Below are 14,834 nucleotides of genomic sequence, written 5' to 3' on the forward strand. Positions count from 1 at the left end.
AGATGTGCCAGTCCCCGATGAGCAGGGTAAACCCAATTGTTCTATGCCATGCCCACCATGTGCTCGCCCCTTCAGAAACCACACTCCATGGTGAACATTGTGTTTTGGCCACTGATCTGATGGCTAGGAGAGGCGTGCATGAGTGTGTTTCATTAGGCACAGGACCACACAAGACTGTTGTTGGGTATTTCCATAAACATTTGAAATAAAAGGCTACATCTATCAAAAGCACCAGATTAAAGTTTGATTTTGCACAAACAAAGACTTGGGGGCCGCTTTCCCAGAGCCATCATACAGCGAAAGTCCACTGAAAAATGGACCTTTTGTTTTTGAGGTGTTTCCCCACAACCTTTGCAACTTGCGTGTCATTAAAATTATGAGCAGACATTTACGGGGGCCCACACAGGGGAAGACAGGATCACTCTGCAGCATTTTCTTTTTCCAAGACTTTGATTTTATTGTATTTTCATCTCGGAGGCCAACTCACAAACATCAAATCATCGAGTTGATCTATCATTTAAGGTACACCGAATCTGGCAAACAGGGCTCGGCACAATAGGAGAAACAATTGCTGCGAATCTCTCCTCGAGGAGGAGCAATTATCTTTCCCTCCTATTAGGGAGAGAGCGAGGATTAGGAGTGTTTGTAACACGATAATGTGCAGCAAATGTTTGCAAATTCCTCTGCGTCACTCACATATTTGAAGAGTGAGAGCTCTGAGCTGTACTTGCAGACCTTTATGGTGCTGTTTTATACTGCGTGATATCCTTCTCTGACCAGGAGATGACACCTTACTGTATATTGAGGGATCCAACGGTCAGGCTATGGAGCACATGGAGTCATATATAAAATGTCTGAGTGGTTGGTGGAGGCAGCAGGAAAGTTTTATCTGTTGGAAGTCTTAAAATCTCTATCCCTGCCTGTCCTTTCTGCTCTGAAAGTTCAGCTTGGGTTATGTTTATGGAGGTAAGATTTAAAAAAAAAAATCATGGCCATTCTAGTGTGGCAGGAGGACACGAGAGATGCTGGTTGATGTCATGTGTAGTGGTGGTAAGAGCTCTCTTCTGCCTTTATTGGTCATATATTTGTCCTGACAAGGCCTACAAAGCACTTATGTAAATCCTCCCTGTATCACATATCAGGGCAGGTATTTGAAAAGGTACAGCCAGACGAATATTTAAGTCCCAGCTCTGAATTAATTTATCGCTGTGTTTGGAGGGCAAATAGATTTTGATGGAGTGGCTGATAGCACCGACGTGTTTCTGGACACGACTTGGTGGTGAGTTTCCCAGCTGCCTGAGCCAAGAGCTGAGACGCGTGATTAGAAAGGGAAATTTTGGGGTGAAATAAAAAACTCCATCCCTGACATTTTCTTGTGGTGAAAAAGTTGTGAACTACAGGGGAGAGGCAGGGGCCAAGGCCCCATAATATAGCCCTTCTCTCCAAGGCCAGGTCTGACGCAGGGAGCCCGACGCTCTGCGGGGTTGGGACAGAGAAGGTCTGTGTGGTGAGCCAGCCATAGAAACTCTGTCACCTCTCTGCGGTGCGTGGAAACCCCTGTGCACTGTCACTAACGGTGTCCCACAACAGCCACATGTTGACTCTGTTCATTTATGAAGCATCACCTGCATTTTGTTTCACACATAAAGATATTTACAGACTATATCTGCTCCTGATTTAAACAACTCTTAGTCAGTCACATTGTTCTGACTAACTGATGGAAGAATTCATTCAATCAACAATTCTGTAAAACATGTTTTCATATTTGACCTGCAAATGAACAGTCATATAAAATAACAACATTATTCTAAATAGACATGTACATCTTATGCATTTTGTCATTATGAGCGTCACTAAAGCGGAGTTCAAACAAATAGTCAAAAGGGCGATGACCTGGAAATGAGACTCAGTGAGCCTCTTCTCAAGAATTGCTCACGCCAACTTTTGGGGAGCAAAAGGGGGAACATTTTGTTTGGAGGAAGAATGGAGAAGAAAAATGTTTGCTATGGTACATGTTTAAGAGCTAAACTAAATTCAACATGGGATGGAGTTAGAATTTGCATAAAGCAGGTACAATGGTTTGAAATGTTATTTATGCACATATCAGCTATTTACTTATTTTTACATTTGGCAATTGGCTCCTGCATCTTCAACATTTTTCTTTTATTTGAGCCACAGTTAGCAGCTTTGGCCCTAGGAAATGCAACGTGCATCCTTTGTTTGGTTGGTTCACAACTTTGTTCCACACTGAAATATCTTAACATACTGGATGTTGAGCCATGAAGTTTTGTACAGACAACCGACTTTGGTGATCCACCAGCTTTTCCTCACACAATATCATGAGGTCCTCAACTGTGGTTTTTAGAGAAATGTCTCAACAACTAGTGGATGGACTGCCATTTAATTTTCGTACAACCATTTATGTACCCATCAGGATGAATTGTGCAGGCCCAGTAAAGCGTTAGTTTGTACAACACTTTTGTTTAGGACCAAATAACTAAACTACTAAACTACTACTAAATACATTCCCATCAGCCTGAGTGGAACTTTGTGTTCAGTGCTAATCAGCTGATGCTAACAAACTAAGATAGTATACATGTTAAACATTATACTTTGTAAACATCGGCATGTAAGCATTGTCATTGTTAGCATGTTAGCATACTGAAGTGGCTACACCCCGCTTTTCCGAAACCCCGCTGTTCCGAAAATAGACTTCCATTCATCGTAATGGCGTGGTTTCTCATTTTTTCTAAAGACCCCACTATTCCGAAAAGGCTATTGTGGAACCCCTGACCCTAACCCCTAACCCTAACCATATTGGGAAGTAATTGGAAGTTGAAAGTCTGATTCGGAACAGCGGTGTGTCGGAATGGAGGTGTTTCGGAACGTCAGACTGTTCCCACTGAGGTTGGCATTTAGCTCAAAGCCCTGCTGTGTACCGCCTCATAGAGCTGCTAACGTAGCAGTAACACTTAACAATATGGTGCTCAAAAATGTGAGTAGTTACTGAGGAGCAAGTAAGGAATGAATCAGGAACAACTTGATAGTTAATGAATCGTTACTAATGATGGAATGAACAGAATGGGGAATAATACATTAATGAATCATCAGGTAATGTTTAGTCCATAAACACGTTGTTCCTGATTAACTATCAACCACCTGGTGATTGACATGAAGTAGTAAGTAAAGTGAGACATCATACCAAGTACTTACGTTATATATATATATATATATATATATATATATATATATATATATATATATATAATATATATAGAGTTATTAAAGACTTATTACATAAACATAATAGATTAAAGCAACCCCAACCCTAACTAATGATTCAGTAATTAGTATTTAGTGAGACTGTTGGGTAACTACTCAGTGTTCTGTTTCACTTACAAACAGTAACTACTGGTTCAGTAATTAGTCATTAATGAGTCATCACCAGTTTGTGCCAATCAGCGGGTGGTTGATAGTTAATCAAGAACAACTCTTGAAGAAATTGGTCAGTGTGTTGATTCACAGATATTTATGATTTACAATCATTACCTAATGATTCATATATGTATTATCTCCCAGTCTGTTCTCCAGTAACTCATCATTATCCACTATATAGTCCAAAACTACATTTTTGTCTACCTTATCGTTAAGTGTTCCCAACTTAGCTGTACTTTGTGCTTGGTAATAGCCAAAATACAGAAGCAATAAGGGGATTTATATGTTATAAAAATTGAAGTAAAAAGTAAAAGTCATGTTAAACTCAGCCTTCACACGGTGAAATACAGCATCGTGATATGATCTGTCCCACATTCAGACAACATGCTGGAGATCCTGTGAGGTCCAGCTCATGCCAGATCCCGCCGTGAGTTAAAACCGCCATTCACTGATTAGTTCCTATCAGTTGTCTGTGTGACGGGGATGTGCACAGCGAGAGGTCTGGGTATCTCTGGGTATCTGAGCTATGTAAACTCACCACTGTGGGTCATGGCGCAACAACTCCTTCCCCCTGTTCTGCACAAGGGACGGTGGCATTGGTAAAAGAATATCAGATTGCTCTCAAGGTTCTGGTCTGCAGGATGAGTCACAGATAGTGTCATCACCGTGATGAGACAAAGATGAAAGTGCCAGGGTGCCATGTCTTTATCACGACTGCTCATCTTTATCTCAACTTCAAGAGGATGCAGGAAAGGTTAGTATATCTTGCATAATATAAAATATGGGTATTGATCAGATCATTATCATCAGTCAACACCATTTAAAGGATGGCTGTGGTTACAAAAACACCGGTAGAGCTGAGGCGGAAACATGGTGGGTGGTGCCGGCACATGCTTGTGAGAGCTGACCAATCAGAGCAGACTGGGCTTCTTGGAGGGCCTTAAAGAGACAGAACATGGAGTGATCAGGGCAAGGGTGAATAGAGGTGCTGCAGCAATTGGCAGTATGAGAAAAATAATGTTTTTTCATCATTAAAATGTGTAAACATTTTCTAGTAGGCACCCAAAATAGAAGTATGAGCCTGAGAATGAGCATAATAATAAGACCTGTAACGTGAGCGCAAAGTTGTATTGGTTCAGCCTTAAATAACTAACACATGTCCAGCCCAGAGCACATTTTCACAAAAAGCTCTAGTTATGTATTTAAGTTTTGTTAAGTTGCTAACAGAGGGTTTTGTCAACTGTGGTATCCCAAGTCCTGCTGTGAGTCAACAACCTGCCACACACTCTGTGCCCAGTGGCACTAAAAGGTAACTTCACAGACTCAAACAGATGTATAGCATTTTTAAAAAAGACATATCTAGACTATAATTGAGAGCATGGAATAGAGGCTTTGCCTGGAGAATGAATAGACTCTACAGGTTAGGTCTCAGATGGTTGAATGAAGAGTTAAATTTGGGTTCTCTTGACAAATTTAAATTCTAATGAAAAAGTATTAATGATATGCAAAGAAAAATATCAGGGTTGAAGTGGGGTGGGGAGCCACACATAACTAAATCACGTACAAAAAGCCAATAAAAACTTTGCAAAATGAGGCATGAATGCTTTCTTGTGCCACCAAATATTAGATTATGCAAGTAATCCTCTCAGTCAGTGATGGCTTGGAATTCGACGAGGCACCGAAGGCCAAGTCATGTCAAGCCATCAACTCCTTTCGCCAGCTCGTCGCTACGCAGTCGCTGCTTTTTGTGATTGATGACCGTGGCTTGTACATGACCTAGCCCAGTGAGGAGCCTTCCCAGCACTGACCAACACTGAACACTGCAGGGTTTTACTCAGCTGATATCATGGTCAAAAGAGCCATAATGTAGCCCCATATTTCTTGAATGTTGATATTTGTGAGCCAAACAAGTCCACACCTTGATATGGTGGGCTTAGACCCAACGTACTGTCTGTATGGACTCATAAAACGTACGTCTTGAACCGGATGGATTAAGTGGAGAGTTTGAACTTGAGCATGGAAAAACATACCTGGGTCGATGCCTCTTTCATGGTTTTGATTTCAGCTGGTGTTTGCCAGACATTCATCCGAGTTGCAACATAACGCACGTTATGATGTTTTCTTAAAGATAAGCCTTCTTTCTGCTGGGTTCAATCCCAGCATGGCAACCTCACAACTCCATCTTCAGGTGCCAACTGTGAGTGTCACACCTGATTTTATTGACAACTGTAATGATTACATTTCATATACTGTAATTGCTACAGTCAAAATATTGTCTCAAAGCCCGAGGAGGTGCAGGCTCTAAACAAAATACACACACAAGGAAGGGTTTGTGGAAGAAAATCCTGTTTGCTTGCACTGCAAATGTTGGCTTTAATAATTTTGGTAAAAAATGGTGTCATGCAGTGTTTTTCTGCCAGGAATTCTTTCGGTGGAATCATTTAAAGATGACAAATCACTGGCAGGGGATAGAGACGGAGACAGTGAGATAACAGAGAGGTACTGAGAGTGTGGGAAGGGAAGACAAAGTGAGAGAGAGTGGGTAGTGCCTTTCTGTCTATCTGAGTGCATGTAGACCTTTTGTGCGGTAGGGGGAAGTTTGAGCTCTGAATTATCTACATTGTTTGAAATTCCCATCCCTCTTGTGTCTTGGCAGACGAGGCACAGGCCGGCGGTGTCCATGTGGGTGACTGTAAATGAAACATTCCGCGCTGAGTTCAGGACGGGGTTCCTCTTGACTCATCGTCCGTCATTGCATAAAGCTCGCTCTCTGCTAGTGAAGCAGCCCATTCTTCTGTCCATGGAGAGCCAGGCAGTAAATTCTCAGGGCCCTCATTGTTGAAAGCTCCATCACCTCCCTAGATGCCTCTATCTCCCTAATCCAACTCTTGTGAACATCTGCAGCGATGACCTACAGTGTATAACGCACATCTGTGGCTGGAGCGTCTGTGTTCACATCAGTGACGCTGTAGACAAACGCAAGTGGATTATCTCAGGAAAAGATCAAAAGTAAACACCTGCATGAGTTTAGCTGTTCATGGAGAACAAGTCTCTTTGTGCTCTGCTGAAAAATGAAGACAAACTGCGACATAATCAAACCAAGGACGTTCTGACTCAGACAAGCAACTCCTTTTTTAAACTATTATTTATCTAAGGAAATTTATAGCTGTGCATGCATGCTCTTTTTTATATTTAGTAGAATTACACACATACACATCTGGGAGCATCCTAGTACAAACGCTACCGTTGTAAGCTGAGCAGCTGTACAGTAGCAATTTGCTTTTCAGTGCCTTGCTCTAGGGTAGTTAAAAGAGGGGAATCCAGATATGCTTTGGTCGCTTGGATGAAAAATATACTACTCGAGGTTGTCTCTGGTGCGTGTCTGAGTCTGACTCTTAATTTGCAGGTGTTTATGTGGCTAATTCTTCATAATGCATTTTGGAGAGGAGTGAAAAGCTCTCCTCGGGGAGTGAGCAGGCCCAGGTAGCCCTCACATCTGAAGAGCGGCCTAATGGGAAAGCAAACACAGTGATTACCAAGGCCCCTTTACAAGGAGCGGCCTGCAGTGAGAGCGCTGCACCCGAACAAGCACGTGTGTTCATGTGTATGTGTTTGTATGTTTGCATGTTCATGGGAAACATGCATTTTCCTTGTCTCTCTGATACTGCACAGTATTGTTGAATTAAATTGTTATATTAGAGGTGAATTGCTGTAGACTATTTTAGAGCGAACTTGCGACATGTCTCTCATGCAAAAGTGAACTTTGCTTGCAAGTGACCACTTTCTGCACGGCTAACTGAGCTAACTAGTTCAAGGCAAGTTAGTTAAAAGTTAAAAGCTACAGTTTGCAGCAGTTAGCAGTTACTGTGAGGATATGCTGCCCCTATTTGTTTTCAGTGTGGATTGGACATGTGGCCAATTCCTACATATTGCACCTTTAAAGGGGCACTATGTGGTTTTATACTATTTAAAAAACAATATAAAATCTGAATTTAGTTCTATCATAACTGACTAAACAAGCTGTTCTCCGAGGAAAATAAGGTCCCCACAACACTGTTTGAAGCTAGAAAGGCGACGGCGTCCACCAAAGTTTGTCAGTCTGTTTATTCAGTTTATTCAGCCACAAAAACAAAGAGAGTTTGTTTATTTAGTTTTTTTAGGCATAAAAAAATCTATCAGTGAAGACTTTCTTCTGTTTTAAGATTTCATCCCCCAAACTACATAGTGCCCCTTTAATATTGCATCATTATTGTATGTATTAGATCATCATAAATTTGGCGTGCTGCAATATATTTGCCATCTTGGAATTTTTAAGGACAACTCAGACAACTCCTGAAGGACAAAGATGGTACCTCATGACTTTATGTGATGACACGTAATTCGTAAAATTGTACTCAAATGTGCAATGAAACTCTAATTCAAGTTAAATGCTGTGAATCATTGGAATAATGTTTGATTAACTGTCCATTTGAGTGGATTTGTAAATATTTTCAACATATAAATGACTGTATAATTATTATCTATTGACTTTGTATTTACATACTGTACACATTTCATTAATACTTTAATTCTTTTTTTTAAATGATTCCCAGCATGGCAGCCTTGTGCTGTGGTGTGCCATGTCTCCTCAGGGACCGCGGCTGTTGCATAGAGGGGCTTTCTTCGCAGCACACGGGCCCTCTTCACTCTGTGTTGACTTAGTAAATTACTTGGGATGTCAGGGCCCAACCACAGCTTATCCTCGGAGGGGGAGGTGGAGGGGATGCAGGGAAGTAGTGAGAAAAAAGGAGAGAGGGAGAGAAATCATTGTACAGGGCTGGAGCACGAAAATCAGACACTGAAAGCTTTGGAGTCAAAGTGTAGGAAAGAGCTTGTTGTGCCCTATTTCTGAGTTAGGGACTAAATAACACAAAACATTCATTATATTCACACGAAGCAAACAGCGTTAATAGAAAAGGGCCCCTCACATTTTTTCTCTGTGTTGTAATGTGTCATTGTCAATGTCTGAAACCTCAAAACAAAGATTTGCTGTTTTTTTTTTTTTTTTTTCCTGCAGTCGATCCAGGTGGATGCAGGAGGCCAGTCAGCGAGAAAGAGAGAGAGAGTCCTGCAGGGCACACGGCTGAATGGTATGCACGCCGGGCGCTTAGGGCTGTCTGTGCTGCAGCCTGTCTGTAGTCAGGCAGGCAGGCTGCACACCTGTGGCCCCTCTGCTCAGCCCTGTTTGCTTTGACACCTCGGATGCTGTCTCCTTCAACAACACATCTTTCATCCTTGCCATCGACCTCATCACTCTCTAAGCCCTCCTTCCCCCAACCCACACTTCTTCTTTTTGTCAACTCAGATACCAGAACCCTTTTTTTTAATTTCTGGCAGAGAAAAAGTAAGGAAGGGTCTAAAATGTATGCAACCGCCAGTAAACTGCCCAGCGCCTCATTCTTTGACAGCAGATTTTACTACTTTCTCAGCTCAGTGTGCTGTACTCCAAATGTGGTGAATTATGGGGTGAAACAGGCTTTTTGTCTGATACATAATGGCCCGGTTCCATCAACACTTGCTCTCACTGCTTTTCTCAGTTCCCTTACACTTCAGTGGCTTCTTACATTTTTTTTCCTCATTTTTTTTTTCTTCAAAATCACATTTTCCCCTTCATCTTTCCACAGAGCACGCTAAGCCTTTGATAGGGATAGTGGCGGCGGGGCATGGGAGCGATGGGAGTGGAGGGTGATGTGTAATTGTGGGTCGGGGTGTCAGTGGCTCCCCAGGACCTGCTCTGAAAGGATGTGACTGAATCCCTGGCCAAGTGAAGAAAAAAAAATTTTCTCAAAGAAGTGCTTTGTGCGCAATCATCAAGCCGTGATAGCGGCACAATCGCCTTGTCTAATTTGTCATAACATGCTTTGTCATTTGTTGACATCCCCTGTCCACCTTTAAAGGGAGGTTTCATCACTTGGCCACACCTCTGCAGGTCTTTGAGTCTGACTGGAGGTGGTGGGCAGGGACCAGACTTGGGAAGTATGGATAACATGATAATCGTAGAAACAGTTTTCCAGACATAACAATATATTTTTATTAGTAGTTTTTCCATAATATACATACTGTATATTTACCATCTTCTATCACATTTCTTGGCATATAAAGAGAAAAATATGGCTGATCATTCCTCCCATTTTCTTGACTTATTTCATCCTCTGTTACATACAGCACACTTTAAAAAAACATAAATAAAGAAAAATGCATTTAATTTAGCAAACTTTATTGAAATGTTTTCAGTTTTTAAAGAAATAGTTTGACATCATGGGAAATATGCTTATTCACCCTCTTACCAAGAGTCATAGCACCAATAGCACTCTCACGTTTATGCACTAAATATGAAGCTCCAGCCGGCAGCCGGTGAGCCTACTGTGCATTCATGTGCCGTCAGGATGATCAGGAAAACGTTTTTCCAACTGGCAATATTCAGGTGCATGCCCTCTCAAGTTGGAAAAACAAATTGGAAAGTCGGACAAAATTTTGGTACACGAGTTGCTGAGTGGACGCATATTACTATGAAACACAGGGATAAAAGTAAACATTGGGTTGATGGCAAGAAACTTTTACCAAAGTCACGGAAATGGGACCATCCAAGGAGCATGTGAATGCAGCATTAGCTTAGCACGAAGACTGGAATCGGACGGAGACCTAGCTTGGCTCTTAAATTAACCACCCCCGCCTACCAGCACCCCTAAATCTCACTAATTATCATCTCATATGCTGTATTTTCTGAAAGCCAAATCTTTTAAAAACATTTCCCCATTATGAAGTTTGGCATAGTAATGAAATCAAAAGTGTATTTGTAGCATTTTTCTACAACAGTTGAACACACAATATGACATTTCTGCCACTAGCTGTCTCTCAATCGAAACAAAACCAAAGATGTAAGTAGTGTGGGATCATGGGAGTTGTTGTCCAACCACGACGGCTGATGACAATCTATCTGTCGTGAGTCAGACAGAAATGTTCAAATTATACCTTAAGGTGGCATAAAAAGCAATTGAGACAACATATTAGAGAGAAATAGGCCAAGCTATGTTGGATTAAGGCAGGGACAAACAGGAAAGCTTGTTAAGAAGTACGAGTTGGAGCAGACCTTCAGTTTTCTGTGAGTTTGTTTCAGAGATGTGGTGCAACTGAATGCTGCTTCTCCATGTTTTAGATTGGTCTCTAGGATCAGTAAGCAGACCCGTCCCACAGGATCTGAAAGGTCCGTACGATTAGTAATGTGGCAGGTTATCAGAACAGTATTTGGGCCCTGACACACAGGAAGCCAGTGTTAAGACTTGAGAACTGGAGTGGTGTGATACACTCTCTTGAGGACTCTTGACAGAGACCTGTAAAGACGGCATTAAAGTAGTTGAGCCACAGATAAATGTGTGGACAAGTTTTTCTAGGACTTCCTGAGACAGAAGTCGCTCCTTTCCTTTCAGTATTCTGTATTAAATTGAAACTACTGTAACTTCATCAGGAGCCACAGTGTTTCTTCATCTAACCCCTGTCCCACTCTCAGGCCCTACAGCAGGATAGGAGACAGCTTCAGCAGAATGGCGGGTCTTTGCTCTGATACAGACATTCAAAACTAATGCCATTTAAGCAGCCCTCTGACACTGGACATTCACATAACCTGACTTCTAACGTTTTCCAGCCGGCTGGAGGGGGAGGGAGGGCGGCAACAAGAGCCTCTTTCAGGGACATTTCAGCGCGGATTACAGCGGCTGACTGCTCCCCACGTTTGAACAATGTGACCACAAGGCCTTTCGTGATTTGTAGCTTTGCTGGACTCGGCAGATCTAATAAATCATTAAATCACCTTATTCACCATTGAAAAATGAGGGAGAAAGATTAGAGCAGCATGAGAACCATATGCAGAGACAGAGGGGAAGGCGGAGGGGGCAGAGGAGGAGATACGTCCGCTGTCTGGCTCATAAATATTACACTTAGGATTCAAGTGACAAGCTACAACTTGGGTAAAATTTACTCTAGCGGCAGGGCGATTGTCTTTCAATAGAGGGCACCAGACTTCAATTACAGATGTGGAGTCAGTCAGAGTAGGCAGGATTAATGAAGGAAAGAATCATGAGATGTGTTTACCGTTGGCTTGTCGCCTCGCTTTCCTGTTGCATCTGGCTTGTTTGTGAGTCGTGTGATTTAGAGATCTATTAATCTACCTCTGTGTTGTCCTGGTTCTGTGCAGCGAGCGACTGGAGGAGAGTTATGTGATGAGAAGCTGCTTTGTCCCGGACTTGTTTAAAGCCGGAGCTCAGCCGTCAGACTCTTCCAGGGAAAGTACAAAGCCTTGCCTGGTGGTCTGCACACATGCCTGGATGATCTGCCCAAAACAGCCTGGATGGTGGGGTGGCAGAGACACACCTGCTTTGTCAACACCGTCTTCCTCACTACTGCGGCCAACTGAAAATCCATCCTGTATAATTGCAAAGACTGTAAGGCACCATGGATCTGAAGTAGCCTCGGTTTCAGAGCACTGAGTACTTAATCTGAATACTTACGAGAAGAAACACTGATTTTTGATCCAGGTGCGGAGATCTTTGTCATTTCCTGTTCTTTGATTCTTGACAAGTTTTACTTTAAAAGTACTTGATGAATGAAATGTATTGATTGCTATAAGGAAATGTGGTTATTGCATCAGCAAAAAAACAATGTACAGTTGTTCAGTGTGGGAAATGAAGAAAAAACGAAATAATTAAAAACAAAAACAAAAACTAAGCAAGCTAAAAGAATAAAGATACAAATAGCGCTTCAGTTCTATACCAGATAACAAGACTAAGTCATGCTTGTGGCTCTGTTAAACTGTACTTAACTGAATACTAACCAGGGCTCTACATTAACTCTTTAGGTAAAGTACATAGAGATGTGTAGAGATGACGTATTCTCGGAGGCTTACCCGGAAGTTTACATTGCCCGGGTTTCCTTGTCAAAAAGCCTGTGAGATTCTTTATTCTGATTTTACATTATTGCCGAAAATAATCTCTGCAACACCACTTTTGTGAGTTTCGAAGCGTAAATTAAACCGCCGAAAGTAAAAAGCTAATGTTAGGCTATAAACACACTATACTGTGGTACCGTGATTTAAACGCCAGCATCACTAAGCGTCTTACTACACAATTATGATAGATGTTTTCTATAATTGATCAATCTTCAAGTTGTAAAGTTGTGCCAAAAATCCTGGGATATTTCATATCAGAGAAAGCTTTGACTGGCTTGTTCACCAAAATTAGTAGAAAATGTACAAAATTCAATGTCAGTCTGTCAGACAGTTGTTGAGACATTTCAGTCTGGACCAAAGTGATGGACCGACTGAGCGACAGACAAATGAAGCAGTACTGTAAAAATAATTCAGAGCAATCGCCCCGAGCAGTCCCTATCGCATTCACATTACAAAGTTACATTCACTTTAAAATTTACTGCTTCTACACTTCCCCTGTGTTTTTCCTTTCTTTTTGCCGCTGCTAACTCAGAAACCAGAAGTCTGCGACGTTCCTCCAGAGAATCCACCTGGATGCCAGAATGACCCCGGTTTATCACCTTTGACCTCTCAGAGACTCAAGACCCACCACCTGAGCCTTGTGTTGTCCCACCGTGTTCTCCTGATGTTTGGATAGACTACCTGCTTCTCAAAACAGGGGAGACATGGCGGGGCAGGTCACCGCGGAGAGAGCAAAACAAAGAGTCAGATTTCACAGACCCTCTATCAATCAAACATCTTAGAAGCACAATCAGGCTCGCACTACCTACAGGAATCCCAGCGGCTTCAAAGGGAAATGTGTGAGGGAGTTTTTTCCTCACTTCTGAGTGAGGGATTGTTGCAGATCAGCAGCAGTATTGTCCTTTGTTGCTACTTGACACAACCTGAGGATGTTACTAAGAGCGTGGTGCATTTACTGATATGGAATTAATGCAGCGTATAAATAATAGTGCAGAAAATTAATCCTTTGTCTCCCATTTCAGCAAAGTAATACTTAACACTGCGCGGCAAGCATGGGCAAGCTCTCGTACATTCCCAAACATAAATTATAGCAGGACAAATGAATTCACTCACTGTTGTGTGTGTTACCAAATGCTGCCATGTCTGCTTTGTATACAGCACGCTGGTTAAATGACTGGACTGACATACACGGGCATTGTTCTGGTGTGAAGATTAGACGCAGCTTGCTTTTTCACATTCAGAGCACAGATTCAGCTGACTCTTAAATCTGCTTAGGAGGGTGCTTGTGAGCCTTTAATTCATGGCCTGTTTGTGAAGCGTGTAAACTCCCAGAGTTTGTTTTGAATTGCATAATAATCTCTCTACAATTATTGCGACAGATTGCTGTCTTCAGGTGGTGTAATCTCTCCACGCCACGGCTGAGGTTGATGGGCCAGATTGCTTTGAAACGCTCCAGAGAGGATCTTTGGCCAAATTGTTTATTGATATACTTGTCAGTCCGGGGCTGCGTATGGAAGTCTGTTTTCCTCCTCACCACCTCAGCCACCCTGTCTCTCTCGCCCATCCACCCACCACCCGCCTCGCCTCGGCCGTGCACCTGTCTGTAGCAGGCAGCTGTGGGTGGGCGGGTCTTGGCTGTCAGTGGAACATTCCAGAGGAGAAGTCACCCCGTTAATCCCTTGAGTTTAGACCCGACAGTCCACCCACCTCCCCCTCTCCCTCCTTCACTACCTCCAGTACCCCTCATTGCCTCCCGCTCTCTCTCCCATCGCCCATCGTCGCCCTCCCTTCCTCGCGGCTTTCCCTCTCAGCCCTGGTCAGGCTCAAATGGGATACCGCTATGTCAAAGGTAGACACTGTGAGAATGAGATTAAAGGACGAGTACCCCCCACATGCACACCCACCCTCCAGCTCCCAGGCCCAGAGGTTTTAATCCCCCCAAATATTCAAGAATGAAAGCAAATATTGTTATGTCCAGATCTGCAGGCTTGTTTTGGAGGGAAAAGACTACGTGGACATGTCATACATCACTGTAACCTTCTAAAGGTTTGAAATCAGATGAATGCTCTGCACATTTTCATAAGTATCTATTCAGTCTATTCTGTGAATGTGTGTGTAATTACATGGTGTTTTTTTTTTTTTAGGTGTGAAGGCCACGCACACATGCACAAATCTGTCTCTTGTCTACTGGAAATTTCACTCCTCTAATTGCCCATATCACTCTCTCAGTATCACAGTTTTTTCTCTCCCACTGTCTATTAACTGTGATTCAAACAAGAGTCTCTTTATCACCCCGGGAAATTCTGATGTCAGGCCAGATCCCGAACTTGGCAGCCGCCCTATTCAGCTGGAACACATAAATGAGAAAAGCTGCACAATTCAACCCGACGAGCACAGAAGACGTCGACGTTCCTTTCAG

Source organism: Pagrus pagrus (genome assembly GCF_965226575.1).
Source record: "Pagrus pagrus genome assembly, chromosome: 15".
Lineage (NCBI taxonomy): Eukaryota > Metazoa > Chordata > Actinopteri > Spariformes > Sparidae > Pagrus > Pagrus pagrus.